The sequence below is a fragment of the Entelurus aequoreus genome, linkage group LG22, assembly GCF_033978785.1.
Source record: "Entelurus aequoreus isolate RoL-2023_Sb linkage group LG22, RoL_Eaeq_v1.1, whole genome shotgun sequence".
Classification (NCBI taxonomy): Eukaryota; Metazoa; Chordata; class Actinopteri; order Syngnathiformes; family Syngnathidae; genus Entelurus; species Entelurus aequoreus.
In genome coordinates, this window is record NC_084752.1 from 24,447,029 (window position 1) to 24,464,006 (window position 16,978).

Genomic DNA, 16,978 nt, shown 5'->3' on the forward strand with positions numbered 1-16,978 from the left:
ACTACCGACCACGCAGTCTAAAAGTTTATACATCAATGATGAAATCTTAACATTGAAACACATGCCAATACGGCCGGGTTAACTTATAAAGTGCAATTTTAAAATTCCCGCCACACTTCCGGTTGAAAAACTCCTTTGGATATGATTTATGCGCGTGACGTCACAAAATCCACGGAAGTGGTTGTACCCCATCGACCCGATACAAAAACCTCTTGTTTTCTTCGACAAAATTCCACAGTATTCTGGACATCTGTGTTGGTGAATCTTCTGCAATTTGTTTAATGAACAATGGAGACTGCAAAGAAGAACGTTGTAGGTGGGATCGATCGGTGTATTAGCGGCTAAGTACAATACTTACAGCAACACAACAAGGACTACTTACTACGCCTAGCCGATGCTTGCCGCCAAACCCACGGATGAAGTCCTTCGTCGCGCCGTCGATCGCTGGAACGTAGGTGAGCACGGCTGTTGATGGGAAGATGAGGGCTGGCTGGCGTAGGTGGAGCGCTAATGTTTTTATCATAGTTCTGTGAGGTCCGGTTGCTAAGTTGCTAAATTAGCCTTAGCGTCGTTAGCAACAGCATTGTTAAGCCTTACCAGGCTGAGAATTTTTAACCGTGTAGTTACATGTCCATGGTTTAATAGTATTGTTGATCTTCTGTCTATCCTTCCAGTCAGGGGTTTATTTATTTTGTTTCTATCTTCATTTGAGAACGATGCTATCACGTTAGCTCAGTAGCTAAGTGTGTCACCGATGTATTGTGGTGGAGATAAAAGTCACTTTAAATGTCCATTTCGCGTGCTCGACTCTCATTTTCAAGAGGATATAGTATCCGAGGTGGTTTAAAATACAAAGCCGTGATCCACAATAGAAAAAGGAGAGAGTGTGGAATCCAATGAGGCAGCTTGTACCTAAGTTACGGTCAGAGCGAAAAAAGATACGTCCGTCACTGCCTCTCTAGTGCTTCACTGTAACGTTCCTCATCTACGAATCTTTCATCCTCGCTCAAATTATTGGGGTAATCGTCGCTTTGTCGCTCCGAATATCTCGCTCCATTGTAAACAACGGGGAATTGTGAGGAATACTAGCTCCTGTGACGTCACGCTACTTCCGTTACAGGCAAGGCTTTTTTTATCAGCGAGCAAAAGTTGCGAACTTTATCGTCGATTTTCTCTACTAAATCCTTTCAGCAAAAATATGGCAATATCGCGAAATGATCAAGTATGACACATAAAATGGATCTGCTATTCCCGTTTAAATAAAAAAAAAATCATTTCAGTAGGCCTTTAATAAGTACTTAATAATGACTAGTTAAGAGCCAATATGTTACTAATTTGCATGTTAATAAGCAACTAATTAATGGTGAATATGTTCCCCATACTAAAGTGTTACCATGTTTTATTACTGGTGCATGAACATCACCTTGTTCAAAGAACAAAACCAACACAGTGCATAAACTCACAACAAATTACACACCTGCAAATCAGTGTGACTTCTGCTGTTGCCGTATCCGTAATACGCCGATAGGGAGAAGTTTTTATTTACACGATGAGTCGGGTGTGTCTTCACCTCCGCCGAACACCTGAGCCCGACTCACCGAACCCCTAGGGTTCGATCGAACCCAGGTTAAGAACCACTGATCTAGAACATCTTGAGAGACCATACGTATTGGTGTGAAGAGGAATGGATGAACTATTATAGAAATGAAACTTGAATATACATTGGACCCTTAACTTAAAGGGAAACTGCACTTTCTTTTGGAATTTTGCCCATCATTTACAATCCCTATGAGAGACAAGAACATATATGGACATAGGGTATTAGTATAGTACCGCGATACTAATGAATCATTTTCAGTACTATACCGCCTCTGAAAAGTATATTATGTTCATAAACTCAGGAAATATGTCCCTGGACACATGAGGACTTTAAATATGATCAATGTATGATCCTGTAACTACTTTGGTATCGGATTGATACCCAAATTCGTGGTATCATCCAAAAGTAATGTAAAGTATCAAACAACAGAAGAATAAGTGATTATTACATTTTAACAGAAGTGTAGATAGAACATGTTAAAAGAGAAAGTAAGCAGATATTAACAGTAAATGAACAAGTAGATTAATAATTCCTTTTCTACCCCTTGTCCTTAATAATTTTGACAAAATAATAGTCAAAACCTATATTGAAGCCTTGAGTTTTGGCCAATACCAATATTAATTCAATATGACATCAACAGATATCAATTGTTTTTATTTTGTAGTAAAAAATGGCAAAACAGGTTTGATGTAGTGAAATGACAATGAACAATAGTAGCTATGAAAAACACAAACCTATGTATTAGTAACCGTCAGGAATGGACTTATGCTGTATTTAAATTGAAGTGGAGTGGTGATTGTTTTTGGCGACACCGAGTGGTCACAATAATTTGTTAAGTTAAAGGCCTACTGAAATGAATTTTTTTTATTTAAACGGGGATAGCAGATCTATTCTATGTGTCATACTTGATCATTTCGCGATATTGCCATATTTTTGCTGAAAGGATTTAGTATAGAACAACGACGATAAAGATTGCAACTTTTGGTATCTGATAAAAAAAAGGCTTGCCCCTACCGGAAGTAGCGTGACGTAGTCAGTTGAACATATACGCAAAGTTCCCTATTGTTTACAATGATGGCCGCATGAAGTGAGAGAGATTCGGACCGAGAAAGCGACAATTTCCCCATTAATTTGAGCGAGGATGAAAGATTTGTGGATGAGTAAAGTGCAAGTGAAGGACTAGTGGGGAGTTGAAGCTATTCAGATAGGGAAGATGCTGTAAGAGCCGGGGGTGACCTGATATTCAGCTGGGAATGACTACAACAGTAAATAAACACAAGACATATATATACTCTATTAGCCACAACACAACCAGGCTTATATTTAATATGCCACAAATTAATCCTGCATAAAAACACCTGCGTGTTTGTTATGCTAGCTCCTAGCTCCTCTGCTAGCTCCTAGCTCCATAGAACACGCCAATACAATTCAAACACCTGATCAACACACACCATCACTCAGCCCAAAAGACCGTTTCCTTAACCCAAGGTTCATAAAGCTTATATATTTTTAAAAAGTTACGTACGTGACGCGCACATACGGTCAAGTTATCGAATGTTTAGCAGCCAAGGCTGCATACTCACGGTACCTGATATTCAGCTGGGAATGACTACAACAGTAAATAAACACAAGACATATATATACTCTATTAGCCACAACACAACCAGGCTTATATTTAATATGCCACAAATTAATCCTGCATAATAACACCTGCGTGTTTGTTATGCTAGCTCCTAGCTCCTCTGCTAGCTCCTAGCTCCATAGAACACGCCAATACAATTCAAACACCTGATCAACACACACAATCACTCAGCCCAAAAGACCGTTCACCTAACCCAAGGTTCATAAAGCTTATATATTTTTAAAAAGTTACGTACGTGACGCGCACGTAGGTACGGTATGTGTTATGCTAGCTCCTCTGCTAGCTCCTAGCTCCATAGAACACGCCAATACAATTCAAACACATGATCAACACACACAATCACTCAGCCCAAAAGACCGTTCACCTAATCCAAGGTTCATAAAGCTTATATATTTTTAAAAAGTTACGTACGTGACGCGCACGTAGGTACGGTACGTGTTATGCTAGCTCCTCTGCTAGCTCCTAGCTCCATAGAACACGCCAATACAATTCAAACACATGATCAACACACACAATCACTCAGCCCAAAAGACCGTTCACCTAACCCAAGGTTCATAAAGCTTATATATTTTAAAAAAGTTACGTACATACGCAAAAAAAAGCCAAAGCTGCATACTCACAGTAGCACGTCTGCGTCTTTGTCATCCAAATCAAAGTAATCCTGGTAAGAGTCTGTGTTGTCCCAGTTCTCTACAGGCGTCTGTGTATCCAAATCAAAAGTCCTCCTGGTTAGAGTCTCTGTTATCCGAGTTCTTCCATCTTGACTGCATCTTTCGGGAATGTAAACAAAGAAGCGCCGGCTGTGTACTGTTGTGGCTGACTACGTTCGAAAAATACGTCCATTTCGCACCGACAACTTTCTTCTTTGCTTGCTTGGCTTCCTTCTCCATAATGCAATGAACATGATTGAAACAGATTCACGAACACAGATGTCCAGAATACTGTGGAATTATGAAATGAAAACAGAGCTTTTTCGTATCGACTTCAATGTGGAAGGCATACCCGTGTTCGCCGGGCTACGTCACGCGCATACGTCATCCTCAGAGGCGTTTCGAACCGGAAGTTTAGCGGCAAATTTAAAATGTCACTTTATAAGTTAACCCGGCCGTATTGGCATGTGTTATAATGTTAAGATTTCATCATTGATATATAAACTATCAGACTGCGTGGTCGGTAGTAGTGGCTTTCAGTAGGCCTTTAAACTCAGGAGTTGTGACGCCGTAAGTTGAATAATGCGGACACGTTTGTTACTGGATACATATATATATCTATCTATATATATATAGGTGACATCATACGCAAATATGGTGTTAGCTTTCACTGTTATGCTGATGACACCCAACTCTACATGCCCCTAAAGCTGACCAACACGCCGGATTGTAGTCGCCTGGAGGCGTGTCTAAATGAAATCAAACGATGGATGTCCGCTAACTTTTTGCAACCCAACGCTAAGAAAACGGAAATGCTGATTATCGGCCCTGCTAGACACCGACACCTATTTAATAATACCACCTGAACATTTGACAACCAAACAATTGCACAAGGCAATTCATAAATCTTCATAAATGTCATTGAAACTACACCAGACAGAAGTTCCAGCAACACTTTGCATAATGCAGATTTACGATTCATTGCTGAAAATGACTTTCATCCAGTCATCCATTGTCCACGTTCACTTTTCCGTAGCCCATTGTAACTTTGTTTTATCTGTTTTATTTTTCAATGAGCTTTTCTGTATTTGAATCCCATATCCTTTTGGTGGTTGCTTATAGTCCGGTCATAGGCGGTGACTTTGTGGTTCATTTGTTTTGCTGCGCATTTTCGGTTTTCAAGACACATTGCTTTTTCTGTTTTCATTGTACTACCAGGATGCTTGCCTTTGACAGCTTTCCCATGTTGTTTGTACTTGGTCCAGATTTGAGACACTGACTGTGAACAATCAGCATCTTTTGCAACATTGCCTGACTGATTTACCTTAGTAGATAGTTTGACAATCCTCTATGTTTCAAATGACATCGCATGCGTTGGAGCCATGATTCATGCCAATCCACCTGGTGCAACAGCTCTCCAAGGCGTAAACACACCTTTTTAACTGCAGACTAAAGTTAAAGTTAAAGCACCACAGATAGTCACACACACACTAGGTGTGGTGAAATTACCCTCTGCACTTGACCCATCCCCTTGTTCCACCCCCTGGGAGGTGAGGGGAGCAGTGAGCAGCAGCTGTGGCCGCGCTCGGGAATCATTTTTGTGGTTTAACCCCCAATTCCAACCCTTGATGCTGAGTGCCAAACAGGGAGGGAATGGGTCCCATTCTCATAGTCTTTGGTTTGGACTCACAACCTACCAATCTCAGGGCGGACACTCTAACAAACAGATTTAATCTGATGCAGGTGTTTGCTTTGGAAATAAAAATTATGAGGGTGATTCCAATTTTCTTTTTCGGAATTTAGTGATTCCATAATTTTCTTTCACTCTGCTTGGTCTAAAAATGATACTGTTACTGAGTACCACAATTTATATTCAGTCCAGTTTACCGTCTTTTCAGCCCAAAAAATTGTATTTAAAAAAATTCCAATGCACCATGTCATTATAGAAATTCCATTTGAGGGTGTGCGTTTGTTAGGAAGTTTTTTGATAAAATTATCTTCTCTGGTTTTTTGTTGAAGAAAATGAGAGAGGCACTGACTGGGCGTGACTAACAATGAGCAGCTGTTATTTTTTAATTATGCACAATATTGGGGCATTGACTGCCTCCAAATCCATTTGCTCCCATCCGCTCCAGTAATTCATGCCCACATCACTTGTCTGCTGCTTCCATATTGGCTGCACACGTTCCAGAGAGAACACTGGTGGTTTTCCTCCATTTGTTGTAGCAAGCCACATAACCCATTTTGGTCATAAATATGGACCATCATGTCCATTTTCCAAGGCCGGCCTTCAGCCTAATTTACCACCGGCATTGATATGAAAGATGAGTCTTGTCTCAAGGAAATCGGATTATTCTTTTTGATGGGAAGAGGTGGAGTCCCGCCGGCTTTGATAGAAAGCGGATGCCAGATGAGAGGAGGGAAGCTACAAAGCATTTTGGGTAGGAAGCGATATATCGAAGAATTAGCGGGGTTGGGCGTGAATGGGCTTCTAGAACATGTCGTGCAAAAAGAGTGGAAGGCTTTAGCATATAGATGAGATAGACTTACCAACAAAGTAGTTTGTCTACTCACTCCAAATCTCTCGCCCACTCACTTTCAGATACATAAAACACACCTGCGGCCCGTGGCCCTCAACCCCTTTGGCTCTGGTCTCAATTAGCTGTTTGTTTTCACAATATCAAATCAGGCCGAGTGCTTTCCTGCTGCTGTTTAGTCGCACACAGTCTCTCTCTGTCGTCGTCTTCCTTCTCCGTTGTCTCCTGTCTGTCGTTATAATTCCACTAACATTTCCATCCACCCGCCTCCCATGAAACAGATGGATGTGACGATAACACCCACACTATCGCAGCCAGTTCACTCCTTGCTCACATCCACAAGCCCTTCACAACTGTTGAGACAGGGCTTTCAAAATGACGGCTATTGTTCACCAAAATGGTCATTATAATACATTATTATACATTAAAGGCCTACTGAAATGAAATGTTCTTATTTAAACGGGGATAGCCGATCCATTCTATGTGTCGTACTTGATCATTTCGCGATATTGCCATATTTTTGCTGAAAGGATTTAGTAGAGAACATCGACGATAAAGTTCGCAACTTTTGGTCGCTGATAAAAACAGCCTTGACCCCCTCCGTCCGCCGGCGCAACGCGACCTAGTACGCATGCGCGGAAAATGCGCTGTCATAGTTTAATAACTTATAAACGCATGCTTACCTCAGCTAAAGCCAAATATTACTCAAATCTCATCCACCTCAACAAAAATGATCCTAAATTTTTGTTTAGTACAGTAGCATCGCTAACCCAACAAGGGACTCCTCCCAGTAGCTCCACCCACTCAGCAGATGACTTTATGAATTTCTTTAATAAGAAAATTGAAGTCATTAGAAAAGAGATTAAAGACAATGCATCTCAGCTACAACTGGGTTCTATTAACACAAATATGACTGTATATACGACGGACATTGCCCTCCAAAATAGTTTCTCTCTCTTTGATGAAATAACATTGGAGGAATTGTTAAAATGTGTAAATGGGACAAAACAAACAACATGTTTACTTGACCCAATTCCTGGGAAACTTATCAAGGAGCTTTTTGTTTTATTAGGTCCATCAGTGTTAAATATTATAAACTTATCACTTTCCTCTGGTACTGTTCCCCTAGCATTCAAAAAAGCGGTTATTCATCCTCTACTCAAAAGACCTAACCTCGATCCTGACCTCATGGTGAACTACCGGCCGGTGTCCCACCTACCGTTTATCTCGAAAATTCTCGAAAAAATTGTCGCACAGCAGCTAAATGAACACTTAGCGTCTAACAATCTCTGTGAACCTTTTCAGTCCGGTTTCAGGGCAAATCACTCTACGGAGACAGCCCTCGCAAAAATGACTAATGATCTATTGCTAACGATGGATTCTGATGCGTCATCTATGTTGCTGCTTCTTGATCTTAGCGCCGCTTTCGATACTGTTGATCATAATATTTTATTAGAGCGTATCAAAACGCGTATTGGGATGTCAGACTTAGCCTTGTCTTGGTTTAACTCTTATCTTACTGACAGGATGCAGTGTGTCTCCCATAACAATGTGACCTCGGACTATGTTAAGGTAACGTGCGGAGTTCCCCAGGGTTCGGTTCTTGGCCCTGCACTCTTTAGTATTTACATGCTGCCCCTAGGTGACTGCTGACCCGTCTCCGCTCGGGATGGTTCCCGCTGGCCCCACCATGGACTGGACTTTCGCTGATGTGTTGGACTTTCACAATATTATGTCAGACCCACTCGACATCGAGGATGTCGTTGTGGCTTGTACAGCCCTTTGAGACACTTGTGATTTAGGGCTATATAAATAAACATTGATTGATTGATTGATGAACAATATCCAGTGTTGTGGTATTTCAATTAACTGGAATCCAGTGTGCTGTGGGGCCCTATTGTAGTGAATCACACCTGATACATCATAAATTCATCAAATCTTTATTAGACACGTAAACGATGTGATAAAGAACATTTTACATCAATCAATCTAGGGATCTAGATATCTGGTCAGGACACTCCTCACTCTTTTGCCTTCACCTTCATTGTCCATTCCTTTTTGGTGACTTTATATACTCTGGACCTAGACGTTGAGTCGGCGACATACATGGCGGACAATAACTGATAGCTGTTTTCCTCGACGGCCAGGTAATACAAAGCCCACGCTACCTTTTTTTAATCACATCCACGGGAGCTCGCATTCTCGTTGTCTTTCCTTCGACAAATGGATTAAGTTTTTTGGTAAGAAGAATCACAGCTGACCTGGACATTCAAAAGTTCTCTTGCCGTCTGAGAAGTGTTGTATCTCAAATAGCTGCCATCGCTTTCTCTTAAGGTATTCATGTGTCATTTAGGGGACGGCGTGGCGCGGTTGGGAGAGTGGCCGTGCCAGCAATCTGAGGGTTACCGGTTCAATCCCCACCTTCTACCATCTTAGTCACGTCCGTTGTGTCCTTGAGCAAGACACTTCACCCTTGCTCCTGATGGGTCCTGGTTAGCGCCTTGCATGGCAGCTCCCGCTGTGTGAATGGGTGAATGTGGAAATAGTGTGAAAGCGATTTGAGTTCCTTAAAAAGGTAGAAAAGCGCTATACAAGTACAACCCATTTACCATTTTGATTTCCACAAGCGTCGGTGCATGTAGAAGAATGAGAAACACGGGCATGTCTGGATGACTCGCCTTCATATTTCCAGTGGTTAGCTCCGAGTTACGAAACCGCTTTATTATGAAGCTGGCTGTAGCGCGTTCTTTCTGACATCACTTCCTGTGTGGGCGCGGTCTTTCTGGCGTCACTTCCTCTCCGAACTCAGTTTGTAAACGATCAATGAGTCCATACAAAGCTAAGTGTTGGAGATTCAAGAAATACACGGCTCAATTACCGGGTAAAAATTTGTCTGAGGAGGGGGACCTTAAACGCTGGTTTAGTGTGGCTGAAACGGGGCTTAGGCTAAATAATTATTCGTTTAAAGGCCTACTGAAATGAAATGTTCTTATTTAAACGGGGATAGCAGATCCATTCTATGTGTCATACTTGATCATTTTGCGATATTGCCATATTTTTGCTGAAAGGATTTAGTAGAGAACATCGACGATAAAGTTTGCAACTTTTGGTCGCTGATAAAAAAGCCTTGCCTGTACCGGAAGTAGCGTGACGTCACAGGTTGAAGAGCGCCTCACATTTCCCCATTGTTTACACCAGCAGCGAGAGCGATTCGGACCGAGAAAGCGACGATTACCCCATTAATTTGAGCCAGGATAAAAGATTTGTGGATGAGGAACGTGAGAGTGAAGAATTAGAGTGCAGTGCATGACGTATCTTTTTTTCGCTCTGACCGTAACTTAGGTACAAGGGCTCATTGGATTCCACACTCTCTCCTTTTTCTATTGTGGATCACGGATTTGTATTTTAAACCACCTCGGATACTATATCCTCTTGAAAATGAGAGTCGAGAACGCGAAATGGACATTCACAGTGACTTTTATCTCCACGACAATACATCGGTGAAGCTCTTTAGCTACAGAGCTAATGTGATAGCATCGGGCTTGACTGCACATAGAAACAGACGAAATAAGCCCCTGACTGGAAGGATAGACAGAAGATCAACAATACTACCAAACCCTGGACCTGTAACCACACGGTTAATGCTTTCCAGGCTGGCGAAGCCTAGCAATGCTGTTGCTAACGACGCCATTGAAGCTAACTTAGCTATGGGACCTCGACAGAGCTATGCTAAAAACATTAGCTCTCCACCTACGCCAGCCCTCATCTGCTCATCAACACCCGTGCTCACCTGCGTTCCAGCGATCGACGGCGCGACGAAGGACTTCACCACGATGATCGGTGCGGTCGGCGGCCCGGAGACAGAGGAAGTCAACCCAGACAGGTGAGGACAGCGGCGCGGCGGCGGACGGCGTTGTAGCTTTCGACGACACCCCGGCCGCCATCAGAGTCGGCAAGAAACATATATTTACCCAAAGTTACGTACGTGACATGCACATAGCGCCACGCACGTACGGGCAAGCGATCAAATGTTTGGAAGCCAAAGCTGTACTCACGGTAGCGTGTCTGCTATCCAACTCAAAGTCCTCCTGGTTGTGTTGCTGCAGCCAGCCGCTAATACACCGATCCCACCTACAGCTTTCTTCTTTGCTGTCTCCATTGTTCATTAAACAAATTGCAAAAGATTCACCAACACAGATGTCCAGAATACTGTGGAATTATGTGGTGAAAACAGACGACTTAAGCTGGCGACCGTGCTATTCCAAAATGTCTCCTTCAACCCTTGACGTCACGCCCAAACGTCATCATACCAGACGTTTTCAGCCGGAAGTTTCCCGGTAAATTTAAAACTGCACTTTATAAGTTAACCCGGCCGTATTGGCATGTGTTGCAATGTTAAGATTTCATCAATGATATATAAACTATCAGACTGCGTGGTCGGTAGTAGTGGGTTTCAGTAGGCCTTTAATGAGTTAAACGACTTAGTGTAGACATGGCCTGAATTGTTAGTTCCACAGGTTAGTTGGCAGCCATGAAAAAAGGCTGTGTCACCTCAGGGTTGGAGCTTGGTAGTGCAGGGGTGAGAGGATGTGTGATGATGGAGCAGGTCCATGAGATACGATGCAGCCAGATTATAGAGGGCTTTGAAGGTGATGAGGAGGATTTTGAAGTGAACACCGTGAGGCGTGGGGAGCAGGTGGAGGTTGTGGGGGACACGTGCGAGCATGAGAGCGTGTCGGAATTTTGTATATATTGGAATTTATTGAGTCTTTTGGAGGATAACTAAGGTTATCCAGGGTAAATCCCGCCTAACCTTATCCGTGTCCACACACAACAATGTTTAAGACCGCCTCCCCCCTCCGTCCCCCAACGCAAGGCGACTTAATACGCATGCGCGAAAAAATGCACGCTTCATAGTCACCTCTGACCTGGAAGTGTATCCTTACCCTGTGTTTCAATGTAGACTATTGCCACATTTCTTTTACCAGTACCCCTTGCTTGCCTCACCATCAGCAGCTGTTAGACCAGGGGTCGGCAACCCGCGGCTCCGGAGCCGCATGCGGCTCCTTGACCACTCTGATGCGGCTCAGCTACATACATGCCGACCCCCCCGATTTTCCCAGGAGATTTATGGATCTCAGTGTCTCTCATAGATTACTCCCAGGGAAAAAATAATCCTATTTACACTCTAATTACTAAATAAAGGGCATGCCCTAATTGCACTGCAGTAATTGTCCTCTATAGCATTTACATACAGTGTGCCAGTCCAGCCACATGTTGCATGTTGTTATTACTTGCACACACAGGAGACAGCAAAGCATACTTAGTCATCAGCCACACAGCTTACACTGACGGTAGCCGTATCAAACAACTTTAACATTGTTACGTTACAAATATGCGCCACACTGTGAACCCACACCAAAAAAGAATGAAAAACACATTTCTGGAGAACATCCCACCGTAACACAACATAAACACAACACAACCATTACCCAGAATCCCATGCAGCCCTAACTCTTCCGGTCTACATTATACACCCCCGCTACCACCAAATCCCCCCACACATCAACCCCCCCCCCCCTCTCCGTGCGTTGGTTGAGCGGAAGAGTTAGTGCTGCATGGGATTCTGGGTATTGGTACCGTCAGTGTAAGATGTGTGGCTGCTGAGGTAGTACGCCTTGCTGTCACTTACGTGAGCAAGCTGAAATTGCATTCTACGGGTGGTCGAGCAGGTACACTGTTAGGGCAGGCTGTAGAGGGCGCCAAATGCAGTGTCATCACGCTCTGATATTCGGGAGTCTCCCGGGGAAAAATGAGAGGGTTGGCAAGTATGACGCTATCAAGCGCCATTCATTCAAAACTCGCGGGCTGCATTAACATCAAATTTCCACATTAAAGTGCGTGTCGGTGCGTGTGTCGGAGACCCCTGGTTAACATAGCACAAAGCATTTAAGCTTTGTATGCAGTGTTTTGCATTTTAAATTAAACAATTTTTTTTGTGGCTCCCATTTCTTTCTTTAATTTGTGAAACTTGCCAAAATGGCTCTATGAGTGGTAAAGGTTGCCGACCCCTGTGTTAGACTATTGTAGTGAATCACACCTGAGCCATCATACATGAATCATATCTTTAATGAACGTGTGAAAGTGAACAATGTGATAAAGAACATTTTACAACAACAGGACACTGTGCTTGGAGCCTGAAATTGGCGGTCGTACTTGACGGCCGCAACCACTTCATGGCTTCACAATAGTTATGGAGTACAAAACTAGATGTTGAGTAATCGCTCAACATACATCGCGGACAATAACAGATAGTCTGCTTTGCCAGTCTAAATGCGTTCGCTATTTTTTGTAGTCTTCCCTCGTCCACGCGAGCCCGCATTGTCGTTGTCTCTCTTTCGACAAATGGACAAAGTTTTTCGCTAAGTAGAATCACAGCTGACCTGGATATTCGAAAATTCTCTTGCCGTTCCTCTGACACAACACACTTTGCGACAAACATATCCCACCAGGCTGCCGTTCTTACAGGGCTTCTCCAAAACCGTCACTCAACATTGATATGTTGCCGTCTGAGATGTGTTGTATCCGAAATAGCTGCAATCGCCCGTTTCCTTCTCTTAAGGTATTGATGTGTCGGACTTTCACAATATTATGTCAGACCCACTCGACATCCATTACTTTCGGTCTCCCCTAGAGGGGGGTTACCCACATATGCGGTCCTCTCCAAGGTTTCTCATAGTCATTCACATTGACGTCCCACTGGGGTGAGTTTTCCTTGCCCGTATGTGGGCTCTGCACCGAGGATGTCGTTGTGGCTTGTGCAGCCCTTTGAGACACTTGTGATTTAGGGCTATATAAATAAACATTGATTGATTGATTGATTGATGTGTGATTTCCAAAAGCGCCTGTACATGTACAAGAAGGAAAAACATGGACATGTCGGGATAACTCGCCTCCATCTTTCTAGTGATTGCCGCCGAGTTACCGAACGGGTTGTTATGAAGCTGGCTGTGGCGCGTTCTTTCTGATGTCACTTCCTGTGTGGAGCGCGGTCTTTCTGGCGTCACTTCCTCTCCGAACTCGGTTTGTAAACGATCAATGAGTCCATACGAAGCTAAGAGCCAGAGATTCAAGGAATAAACGGCGCACTTACCTGTGTAAAAAATTGTCAGAGGAGGGGGAACCTTAAACCAGTGGTTCTCAAATGGGGGTACGCGTACCCCTGGGGGTACTTCAAGGTATGCCAAGGGGTACGTGAGATTTTTTTTAAATATTCTAAAAATAGCAACAATTCAAAAATCCTTTATAAATATATTTATTGAATAATACTTCAACAAAATATGAATGTAAGTTCATAAACTGAACATCAAATCAAGTAGGCTATTTCATTCATTACAATGCAACAATGCAATATTCAGTGTTGACAGCTAGATTTTTTGTGGACATGTTCCAAAAATATTGATGTTAAAGAGTTCTTTTTTTGTGAAGAAATGTTTAGAATTAAGTTCATGAATCCAGATGGATCTCTATTACAACCCCCAAAGAGGGCACTTTAAGTTGATGATTACTTCTATGTGTAGAAATCTTTATTTATAATTGAATCACTTGTTTATTTTGCAACAAGTTTTTAGTTATTTTTATATCTTTTTTTCCAAATAGTTCAAGAAAGACCACTACAAATGAGCAATATTTTGCACTGTTATACAATTTAATAAATCAGAAACTGATGACATAATGCTGTATTTTACTTCTTTATGTCTTTTTTTCAACCAAATATGCTTTGCTCTGATTAGGGGGAACTTGAATTAAAAAAAATTCCCAGGGGGTACATCACTGAAAAAAGGTTGAGAATTATAAATGATAAATGGGTTGTACTTGTATAGCGCTTTTCTACCTTCAAGGTACTCAAAGCGCTTTGACAGTATTTCCACATTTACCCATTCACACACACATTCACACACTGATGGCGGGAGCTGCCATGCAAGTCGCTAACCAGCAGCCATCAGAGGCAAAGGGTGAAGTGTCTTGCCCAAGGACACAACGGACGTGACTAGGAAGGTAGAAGGTGGGAATTGAACCCCAGTAACCAGCAACACTCTGATTGCTGGCACAGCCACTCTACCAACTTCGCCACGCCGTCCCAAGAGTTAAGAGTTTAACTGCCTTAAACGATAGTTTAGTGTAGCTGAAACAAGGCTTAGGCTAAATAATTATTTGTTTAAGGGCTTATCCGGCTTAGTGTAGACATAGCCTTAGTGGTGTCCCAAACTTTTTCACTTCATATACGATACCGATATTGAAGCCCTGAGTATTGGCGGATACCAATATTAATTCCACTCTTTTTGCACAAAATGTTTTAACTTTGTAGTAAAAAATTTGAAAACAGGTTTGATGAAGCGAAATGACTTAAACAGAGAACAATAGTAGCTATGAAAAACACAAACCTATTTATTACTAACCGTCAGGAACAGACTTATGCTGTATTTTAAATTGAAGTTAAAGTTAAAAAAGTTAAAGTACCCATGATTTTCTCACACACACTAGGTGTGGCGAAATTATTCTCTGCATTTGACCCATCACCCTTGATCAACGAGTGGAGTGGTAATTGTTTTTGGCGACACCTAGCGGTCACAATAAATCGATAAGTTAAACTTAGGACGTTTGACGCTGTAAATTGAAAAATACGGACACTTGTTACTGGATACCTATACATGTTTCTGCCTTGGAGAGTTATGTCAGTAATAAGCAACTTTTGATACTTGCTTATGTTGTCAAATGTGTTTTAGACTGCAATTGTGTTTCAATGAAGGACACTTATTATGTATGTCTAGCTTGTTTGCTATTGCGTGCTTAACTGTTGTGTAGCAGTTCGCTCCTCGTAGACAAAAGCCAACCATATTTACCTTTTGTAAAGGACTTGACTAAAATACAAGAAAAGACCACATTTGTGTGCTTATTGGAGGACATTTAGATGTTAACTCATTGTGTAGCTTTTACAAGTAAACACGCTGCAGGACTGCTTGTATCGTATATTTCAATGCTGATATCTGATATTAATATGTTACGCCCCAAGCATAGTCCTTTATTGCTTGGAATTTACTGACATCACGTCTGGCTCATATCCCGCCAATTTGATAATACGTGGTGGTCAGGCTAGCTTCGTTCTTAATGGCGCCATTTAGCCTTTCTCGAAGCAAAATGCCGTATACTCGTGTTGTTTTTGGCTGTACGAATCGTTCAAAACACAAAAATGATATACGTTTCTTCAGAATTCCTCAAGAGGTAATCAAAAAGGGCAGAAGACTGCGAGATTTTACAAACGACTAGAAAATAGTGCTGCAATTAACGATTCTTTTTAAGGTCAATTAGTCAACGATTATCTTAACGATTAGTCGGATAATAAAGCGTACATATATATATATACTAATCTTTCCATCGACTTCTAAATGCAGCTTAAAGGCCTACTGAAAGCCACTACTACCGACCACGCAGTCTGATAGTTTATATATCAATGATGAAATCTTAACATTGCAACACATGCCAATACGGCCGGGTTAACTTATAAAGTGCAATTTTAAATTTCCCGCGAAACTGTCTATGTATGATGACGTTTGCGCGTGACGTCGATGGTTGAAGCGGAAGTATTCGGACACATTGTATCACAACACAAACAGCTCTGTTTTCATCGCAAAATTCCACAGTATTCTGGACATCTGTGTTGAACAATGAAGACTGCAAAGAAGAAAGCTGTAGGTGGGATCGGTGTATTAGCGGCTGGCTGCAGCAACACAACCAGGAGGACGTTGAGTTGGATAGCAGACGCGCTATCCGACGCTAGCCGCCGACCGCATCGATGATCGGGTGAAGTCCTTTGTCGCGCCGTCGATCGCTGGAACGCAGGTGAGCACGGGTGTTGATGAGCAGATGAGGGCTGGCGTAGGTAGAGCGCTAATGTTTTTATCATAGCTCTGACGAGGTCCCGTAGCTAAGTTAGCTTCAATGGCGTCGTTAGCAACAGCATTGCTAGGCTTTGCCAGGCGGCACAGCATTAACCGTGTAGTTACAGGTCCAGTGTTTGGTTCAGTGTCTCCTGATAGTATTGTTGATTTTCTGTATATCCTTCCAGTCAGGGGCTTATTTCTTTTGTTTCTATATGCATTTGAGCACGATGCTATCACGTTAGCTCCGTAGCTAAAGTGCTTCACCGATGTATTGTCGTGGAGATAAAAGTCACTGTGAATGTCCATTTCGCGTTCTCGACTCTCATTTTCAAGAGGATCTAGTATCCGAGGTGGTTTAAAATACAAATCCGTGATCCACAATAGAAAAAGGCGAAAGTGTGGAATCCAATGAGCCCTTTTACCTAAGTTACGGTCAGAGCGAAAAAAGATATGTCCTGCACTGCACTCTAGTCCTTCACTCTCATGTTCCTCATCCACGAATCTTTCATCCTGGCTCAAATTAATGGGGTAATCGTCGCTTTCTCGGTCCGAATCGCTCTCGCTGCTGGTGTAAACAATGGGGAAATGTGAGGAGCCTTTCAACCTGT